Source organism: Petaurus breviceps, unplaced genomic scaffold (genome assembly GCF_028583685.1).
Source record: "Petaurus breviceps papuanus isolate PSGF00001 unplaced genomic scaffold, PetGlider_PUasm1.0 229, whole genome shotgun sequence".
NCBI classification, from domain to species: domain Eukaryota; kingdom Metazoa; phylum Chordata; class Mammalia; order Diprotodontia; family Petauridae; genus Petaurus; species Petaurus breviceps.
Window position 1 is genome coordinate 37,244,180 of NW_027185903.1, and position 9,462 is coordinate 37,253,641.

General features: G+C 38.1%; 1 pseudogene; it reads right to left on the minus strand.

Moving 5' to 3' along the window:
* Window positions 1–1,764: 1,764 nt before the first annotated feature.
* On the minus strand, window positions 1,765–6,831 carry LOC138167589 (peptidyl-prolyl cis-trans isomerase-like 4 pseudogene; annotated as a pseudogene).
* Between the last annotated feature and the right edge of the window lie 2,631 nt (window positions 6,832–9,462).

The window sequence follows — 9,462 nt, forward strand, 5'->3', positions numbered from 1 at the left end:
TTTAATCTTTACCCCCATAAAAACCTCTAAAACTACATCATCATTACAAAACCTCTCTATATATGCATAATTCCCCCAAATATCGGGGTCTCACTTAGCTTTCTTGCTAAGGAGGTCCCTGATGCTTTTTTCACATAAAACAAAAAGCTCCCATTGGCTAAAAGAGGAGGTCTAAGTGAATTCCTTCACACCTGAACCAGCTCTCCCAACTCTAAACCTCATCAGCATTGGGAAGGAGGCTTTTCTGATGGTAGCAATCTGACTTTTTCTCAACTTAAGAGAAGATTCAGCAGACCAGTAACTTTCTGAGATTCCATACAGCAAAGGCATTCACAAAGAACTATGTGCTCAGGAGAATAATATCTGGGATTGCTTTCTCAACTGGCCTTTTATGTATCTCTCTCTAGATGAGCCCCTTTAAACTGACATAGGGGAGATATAAGCTGTTTGGTATTTAAAGCTCTTCACAACCTACCTTTCTGAACCGATTTTACATTTAATCCTCTCCACACCCTCTAAGTTCCAGTCAAACTACACTTCTTATTGTTCCTCAGAAACCACCGCCATGCCTTTATCCAGGCTATTACCACCCCCATGCCTACAATGCACTCCCTCTTCCTTCATTCTTGGCATCCTTAGTTTGCTTCAAAGTTCACTTCAATTGCCACCTCCTATATTAGGTCTCCTGATTCCCCCCAACTACCACTCCAACCTGCCAAAATTATATTTATTTGTATACATTTATATATGTGCATGTTCACTCTCACAAGACTGTAAACTCCTAAAGGGGACTTTATTTTTTTTGCTTTTTGGAGGGCAATTGGGGTTAAGTAACTTGCCCAAGGTCACACAGCTACTTTTTTTTGTATGTGTGTGTTCAGTGTCTGAGGTCAGATCCGAACTCAGGTCCTTCTGACTCCAGGGCTGGCACTCTACTCAATGTACCACCTAGCCGCCCCAGGGAGGAACTATTTATTTCACTTTTGTTTTGTATCCCCACTGTTTATGTGACATAGTGGATAGAGCTCCAGACATGGAGTCAGGACAACTTGAGTTCAAATATGGCCTCAGACACTTACTATCCGTGTGACTCTGGGCAAGTCATTTAACCTCTGTTTGCCTTAGTTTCCTCATCAATAAAAATTGGAATAATAATAGCACCAATTTTTCAAAGTTGTTGTGAGGACCAAAAGAGGTAATAATTGTGAAGCACTTAACTCAATGCCTGGCATGTATGCACTGTGTAAATTGTTACTATTATTATTAACAACTAAATTAATTGAGAAGACTTTTTAGCCCCTTGGACAGTAAGGAGATTCAACAGTCAATACTTAAAGAAATTAATTCAGACTATTCACTTTAAGGACAAATATTGAAGTTGAAACTTAAATAGTTTGGCTGCATTAATAAGACAGGACTCATCAGAAAAGATGTTGGGAAAGACTGATGGGGACAGCAGGTATAAGGGGACAGCAAAGTATAAGATGGACAGATAGTGCCATGGAAACAACAAAGGTGAGCTTGTACTGATTTCAAAAGATAGTAGAGGATAGAAAAGCCTGCTGTATGATAGTGCCTGGGCTCATGGAGACTCGGACACGACTAAACTATTGAACAACAAAAAATTAGTTAATGTGACCGAAGAAAAAAAATTTAAATTTTTATTAAGGCTTTTATTGAAAACGTCTATGTGCTTCCAGTGAAAAATTTAAGCAAGTAAAAAGTAAGAATAATCTGTGAGTGCTTTGATTTGGCTCTGTACAAACCCTTTATTAGCATAAGTCACACTAGATAAAATGTATAAGCCATTCTCTGATGTATCTTCCTTAATCTGCTCTAGGTCTTTCTTTGTCTCTGACTGTCTGGACTTCTGCTTTTGTCTCTCTTTTTACCCTCTCTCTTTCACAGGGCTCTGTTTGGTGCTTAGATTTACTCTTCCGATAGCAGACATCTATGCCAAGATTCTCTTTGGAATCTCTCCCTTGTTGTTACTTTTTCACTTCTCCTTACATCACTCTTCTTCATATCTGCTATGACTCCCAGTTGGAATCCTTAGAATTTTTTTTATATTGTACAATCCTCTTCAGAGCAGTGACAAGTTTTCTTCTGTTTTTTTTTACTTGAAGGTGAATAACTTACTTGATTGTAGAGTCTTCTGTCTCTTCATCCGGCACAAGATGATATTTTTTATCATATTTGAGTTTTACTTTATCTTTGAGAGCAAATTTAGAAGATTTTTCCTGGTCCTTTTTTATATTCCTTGAAATCATTCCTGGTATATTTCTCACCTTTCCATCTCCATTTAATTTTTGCAACATACAGGCTAAAAAATCTACACATATTCATTTGTCATCTATAAGCACACTATCAATTTTGAAAAAGGCTTTTTCACAATGTTCTTCCTTTTCAAATTCAATAAATTTATTACAAAGGGACTTTCCCATCTTTCAGTCACAAATAACTTCACAGCCTTTTATGGACCCCATTCTTGAGAATACTATTTCTGGATCTTCAGCAATGGCCCTGGATTCAATTTGCACACAAATAGGACATTTTCTGGAGGTTTGACATCTCATCAAGTAAGTCTCTCACCATTTCTAAAAGAATAACCTAAGGTTTTTCCCCTGCTCCTCAGTCATTATTTCTTCCGTTGCTTCAGCTGATCTCCCTTTGAAAACATCTATTTCTTCATCTGCTTCTATTCAGCCACTTTCTGGTTGTTCCTTGGTTGGTTCTGGTGATCAATCAGGAACTGGTACATTAGCTACGTCATCAAATGGGTCATCTAAAATCACAGTATGATTTATCCTGATATTTTAATAAGTTACAAAGTCTTTGTCAACAAAAGTCTCATTCATTTCTTAAATACTCCCTTTCCTTCTGTAATTTCACCAAACACTGTATGCATACCAGAACAAAGCCATCTAGATTTTCTCCTGTGGTAATAAGAAACTGAGATACATGTTGATTGCTATCATTGTTCACTATAGATACAGTGGCCTAATTCTTGGCATTGTTTCTGCCTCAAAAAGCCTTGCTTGATCTCCATGTGGTTGCACAAAGCCTCCATAGCCAATGCCCATAGGATCACCAGTTTGTATAATAAATTCTTTCTGGACAATATGAATGAGACAATTTATTTTGCACAACTTCAGAAAATTCAAGCAAGCCAGCAGTTGCTGCTTTATATACAAATCAACAATGTCTCCCAAAGTGGTCTCCAGCAGCACTGCCACGATGCCCACAGTGCTTCCGGACCTCTGGGAGCAGAGACCCACAAGTGATGCTTCAGCAAGACCAGCATTATTGCTATGATGATAACCTGACACAATGTTTATAAAGTGCTTTGCAAGCCTAAAAGCTAGCTTACATGAATGCTAGCCATTATTATTGTTTACCATCTGTTGCATCTTCCTCTGTCACCACTGTGCAAAGACATGGTTCAGATCAGTGACTCAGTGGTTAACCACTGTATCTCATAGAATAGCAAAACAGATAGTAAAACAAACTTTTAAGGAACAAGAATAGGTAAATAAGCTCATTTCTCTCCTAAAAGAGGTAGACAATAGGAATGCAAGTGAAAGAATATCCAAGTGTGGATTCACCAAGTTCTGTTCTCAGTAATAGCAGAAACAGTTTCAACCATTCTGTAGCTGTTCCATTTGGCTTTCATACAACTGTTACAAATTTAGTTTCTTAGTATCTCGAAATTCACTCCACTGCCCAGTGCCTCCTGGTTATGTCACCAGTGGCAAAAGCAATGGTGGTAGTTATAGGATAACCCATGTCAAATCCCATGGGAAGGTCACCAAACTGTACATCCTATCTTGGGAAATCACCCTTGCTACAGCACTGCTCCCTCACACCTCACTCATCTCCCTGGACTTCTCTTTCCATTCTTAAAATGTGATAGAAGCTAACTTTTCAGTCATCAATACTTGGCTATCCAGGGGAGCTAGTCAAACCCTGGGGAATCAGAAGGTATAAGGGATATAGGTCTCCAATGTCCTGCCACTATGTACATGTCCTTTCCCTTCATAAAGTGGGATTTTTATTTTGTATCCCAGCACCAAGCACAGTGCCTAGAACAGTCCCAAACTTATTTGGCTTACTATCCCCTTTTAAAAAATTGCTCATGGGGTGGCTAGGTGGCACAGTGAGTAAGATCACCAGCCCCAGAGTCAGGAGAACCCAGGATAGGTTCTGGCCTCAGATACTTAACACCCCCACAAAAAAAAAAAAAAAAAAACTGGCTGTGTAACCTTGAGCAAGTTACTTAACCCCAATTGCTTAAAAAAAAATTTGCTCAATGCTCCTCTGGAAATCTACTTTCTTTAACCCTTTAATGGATTTTTAAAAATTTGTGTCATTTCAAAAAAATATAGAATATTTTTTAAATGATGCATCTTAAATTTAATAATTTATTGTAAATTTTTGGATATTTTCATGCATTGAAATTTTGATGATTCATTATTACATCATGTAACTGTGTCTTATCATATTGTAAACAAGTTATTACACACAAATATTCCCGCTGATGCATGCTCAACTTCTTGACAACACACAACACACTCACCTGCCAATACTTGCTTGTTAGGACCTGTCAGCAGACTTGACCGATGAATTGTCATAACTTGCATTTTGTGTGTTTACTGGAAAGCAGTGTAATCACTACAATTTTAACTCTGTTACACAACAGATGAAACATGTACAAACTGTTTTTCAAAATTTTCTTCTCTATGCTTCTACCTTCTCCTTATTTTTATTCAATGAACCTCAATTGCTCTTGAGGCCACTCCCACCCCCATTGTTCCAGTGCCCTGCAGGGGATGGTATCAGCATCTTTGGGAACCTATGGCCCTAGAACTTAGTCAACACTTAATAAATACTTATTGGTCAATCACAGAGCAGAGAGATGAAGTGGCTTGCTCCAAGGGATAAACGTAGCAGAGCCAGAGCTAGAAGCCAGATTTCCTCACTCTTAGTCCAGCACTTCTCCCTCCTTTCCCCCAAAACCATGTGGAGAGAGGTTGAGTAAGTCCAGGGGAACAAATTGAGAATTCCACTGGCAGCTATTCTTTCTCAGTGCTCCAGGCAATTTGGTGAAGAGGGTCTTGGCGTCCTGTACTGGGAAGACCCTGACTCATATTGTACTTCATCACAGGCAGAGAGTTTTTCATTAAAATCTAAATTCCTTTTTATTTCTTTCTCCATTTTCTGCTACCAAAATAGCTTCTTCTTCAGTGACACACAGGAGAGACAACTGGAAAAATTACTTCTCAATGGGAAATAGATCGAGGCAGCAGAAAAACGCCTGAACTTGGTGTCAAAAGACCAAGATTTGAATTCTAGTGAAGACGGGACAGATGTGTGACATAGAAAAATGCTCTTCTGAGGGCCTGCTCCCTCATCTGTACAATATTGACTGACTAGACACATAAAGTTGAGTCAAGGAGCTCATCATATAATGTTTTTAAAGTATTACCTAAATGTGCGTTATTATCCTTCTCTTTACTCCAAAACTGCTGGTTTTTATTTAAGTTGGGCTTTGAGGGAACTTAGATTAAGACATATTGAGCAGAAGAAACTATTTAGTGAGTCAGGATACTTTAGAAGTAGGGCAGCCAAGAGGAGAAGGCCCTGGCTTTAAAGTGAGGAGACCTGATTTGTGTTCCATCTATGTACAATGTTCTGTCTCTTATTCTTAGTTTACTCATCTATGAAAAGGGATGATAATAATTCATCTAACTAGTTCACAGGGTGGGGTCCTTTGGAATGCCTTGAAAATCTCCAACTGCTATGTAAATGTGAATTATTGACTGAATCAATGTGCCAGGAAAGTTATACTCAGTTTCTTGAAATATTGTGAAATAGACCAAATTTGTCTTCTGGCCTCCTTAACCTCCTCTCTTTTTGCATCCTTTTATCCTTTCAATAGTAACATATTTTTTCTCTGGTCTCCTTCCTTATTTTACTCCCAAGAAAGAATGTGATATTAGTATTTTACATCTTAGTGTAAATTAAGTTAACTTGGGTTTTTATCTTAAAACTTCTCATTGTTAAAAAAAAAAAACACAAAGAACTTGTCCTATATAGAAGGGATTTTAGGCATCAGGGAGTAAATGAGGAAACAAGGCTTAGACCACCCTGAAATCAGATAGCCATGAGGCTGGTCCCAGCAGGCCCAGGGTTGTTGCAGAATCTTTTGGAGTCAGAATGAACCTCTCATTAGTGGAAACAGGTTGCCATGCTGTCTCTATAGATGAGCTGAGGGATGTTGAGGTGTTTCTGCCCTCCAGTGCCAGGGTAAAAAACAGGGAGGAAAGCAGGAAAGTAAAGACACAAGGGTGAGCAGCAATCCTAAGTCCCACACTGTTAAGCCTCAAATATCTTGACTTCCTTTCATTGGTAAAATTCATTCAGAACTTCAGTCAGAAAATAAATAGCATTCCTCACAGTCTCACTCACATCTGTTCTCTTCATTCACACAGCTACCATTTTGTTCAGGCCCTCGACACTTTCAACTGTATTGTTTCAATCACTTCACTGGTCTCCTTTCCATATGACTCATCCACTCAATAAATCTCAGTGGCTCCCTATTTATTGCCTTGAGAATAAAATACATACTTTTCTGTTTAGTTTTTAAAGTCCTTCATAACCTGATTCCAACCAACCTTTCCAGTTTCATTGGATATTATTCACACACACACACAGTCTTTGACAGTGACAATTGACCTTTGTTCCCCAGCTATGACACCCTATTTCCCATCTCCTTACCTTTGCACTGGCTGAGTCTTCTGTGCCTGGAATGCAGTCCCTCTTTACTGTCATAGAGTTCTTCTCCTTTAAGATAAAACTCAAGCTCTACCTTCTACATGAAATCTTTTCAAAATTCTCCCCGGGTCTAGTATCCTCCCTCCCAAAGTAGATTTTAACTACATATTTATTTTAATCTGTTCACTTTATATTTATTCTGTATATATTTACAGAGCATATGTATTATTTTTGTCTTCACTGTTAGATTGTTAACACCTTGAGAGTAGGGAGTGTTCCATTTCTTTGTCTTTGTGTGCCCAACACTGAGAACAGGCTCATAGTAAAAGCTTAGTGATGAATTGAATGAGTGAGGTATGTATATTATAAAAATCAAGGTGATGTCCCCATCATTGTTTCTTAAAAGCCCCACTCATAAATGTGTTGGCTTTACATTTCAACTCTTTATCCAGATGGGAAGGTTAATCTGAGAATGGATTTGAAGCATCCAGATTTACTCTTTGCTGAAAAGGCAAATATTGCAAATCTGCTATTATCACTACATGTCCATTGAAAGGAAAATAAATGAAATGCAAGGGGAGTTTCAGGAGAAAAGAAGGAACTTGAGGGAGAGCAAGAAGAGGAGGTGAAAAAAAGGGAGAATTAATTTGGAGCAGAACCTTACTACATTGTATAACAAGATCTCTGTTCCTGTTCCTGAAATATAACCCATGAGAGATTTGGATAATTTTGCAATTAATTTTGGAATTCCAAGGCTGGCAATTAGAACACCAGCTGGCATATTCAGAAACACTCCATATTTGAAAGGACATTGTTGGATTTCTCTAAAAGAAAGATCATGTGTCTTGATACAGACTCAGGAAGGTTGGGAGTACCAATAGTTTAGTAAAAGGAGACATGAAGCTCGCAAGACAGTAAAGTGAGCCAGGCTTATAGCGGGGAGACATTCACAAAACAAAAGGCAGACAGAGAGAATGATGGAATGGAATTGGGCACCTGGTGGGTCCCTAGAGGAAATGGAGCACCCTCTCCCTAACCAGTAAAGTCTGCATTTTGATAGGGGTTCTTCTCTAAGTTGAAAAGGACCAGGCATTGTGAGAAAAGATTAAGGAGTCTGGACCTGTGGACTGGGACTGATTCATGCTACTGGGGAAAGAAAGAATCCTGTAGAAATGGAGACTGTTCAAACTCTTCACCTTTGAAAAAGGAGCTCTGGGCTGTTATTGTTTGGTTTTATTCTGACAGAGAAATTCAGCTTCCTCCTCAGGGGGTTTTGAATTCTCCCAGGGCCTCTTCATTTAATGGATCAGGCAAACAGGCTAGGTGGTATATAAATTCATGCTGTTTATTCCCTTAAAGCTAGCTAAATATATGTATACAAGCCAGAGTTTTAATTCTGACTGCCTGATAAAAAGAATGAGAAGTCTTATAATACATGTTTTAGAGCAATCCCAACTCAGGATGTCTGTGTCCCTCAGATTTATGATCTCCATATGTGTTTAGACATAGTATGAGAAAGGAATTTTCTTAATTGAATAGGTTGTAAATACAATAAAATAAGTGAGTGGACAAAGTGTCCATTAAATTACAACCCAGGATACCTGCATTTCCTTAACCACTAACATAACATAACATAGTATATGTCCATAAAATACTTAGATAAGAAAAGTCCCATTATCCTCATCCTTAATGGACATAAACTCTTGGTCAGCTTCATTTAGCCTTGTAGTTGTTGATAGAGGAAGAGGCATTCTGGGTTTACTCAGAGAACAAAGAAAGGCATGTCTGATAGGGGTTCAAATGATCTTAAATGATTATCAGAACTGAGGGTCATGATCAGTCTACAATGAGGAATCAGAAAAAGACTTTTTAATGGAACATCAGATGCATTTTTGTGTTATTATATATTGGAGTTTTTTGTATAAGTGTTGTTTTAGTAGGCTCCATGAGAGCAACAACCATGACTTGTCTAAAATTTAAATGTCCCAAAATGCCCATCACAGTGGGCATTTTTTTAGTTAGAACTAAAGTGGCCATTTAAATATTAGTTAATTTGATTTTATTGGCTTGATTTCCAATAGATTTTTAGTTCCCCAGTGGGTGATTAAGTAGTTTACCTGGCAGTATGCTGGTAAATGTTTAACAGAAAATCCTGCCACACTTTTATGTTTAATCTCCTTTATTAACATTTTCTCCATCACTTTCTTAAGTCTAGGCAATCAACAAAACAGTAAATCAAGCCCTGGTTTGTAGCATTTGTAAATATTTGCAGTGTAAATATTTTACTCTGTATTTACTACACTCACTCTAAAAATCAAACAATAGGCACTACAGAGTCAATAGAAGTTGGCTCCACACAACCCCCAACCCCAGGTTCTCTTCAGAATATCTGAAAAATAGTTAGGCCCTAATTATTTTCAGAGTTTACTCTAACCAAACTGGGGGTCCATGAGTTGGCCTGCCCTCTTGAGGAGTAATGTGCTGATATGCCAAGCAGAAACCACTTGAAATTATAATCAAATTATTAGTAGCTCTTGTAATGCTGAGTAACTTCTTTAGAAAGGGTAACTATGATTTAATGATAAAGTTAGAACTCAAACTCAAAGGTTTCTTCAACACTTATTTCCATCTATAAACTTTTCTTTCTAAACTCTCTCTCTCTCTCTCTCTCTCTCTCTCTCTCTCTCT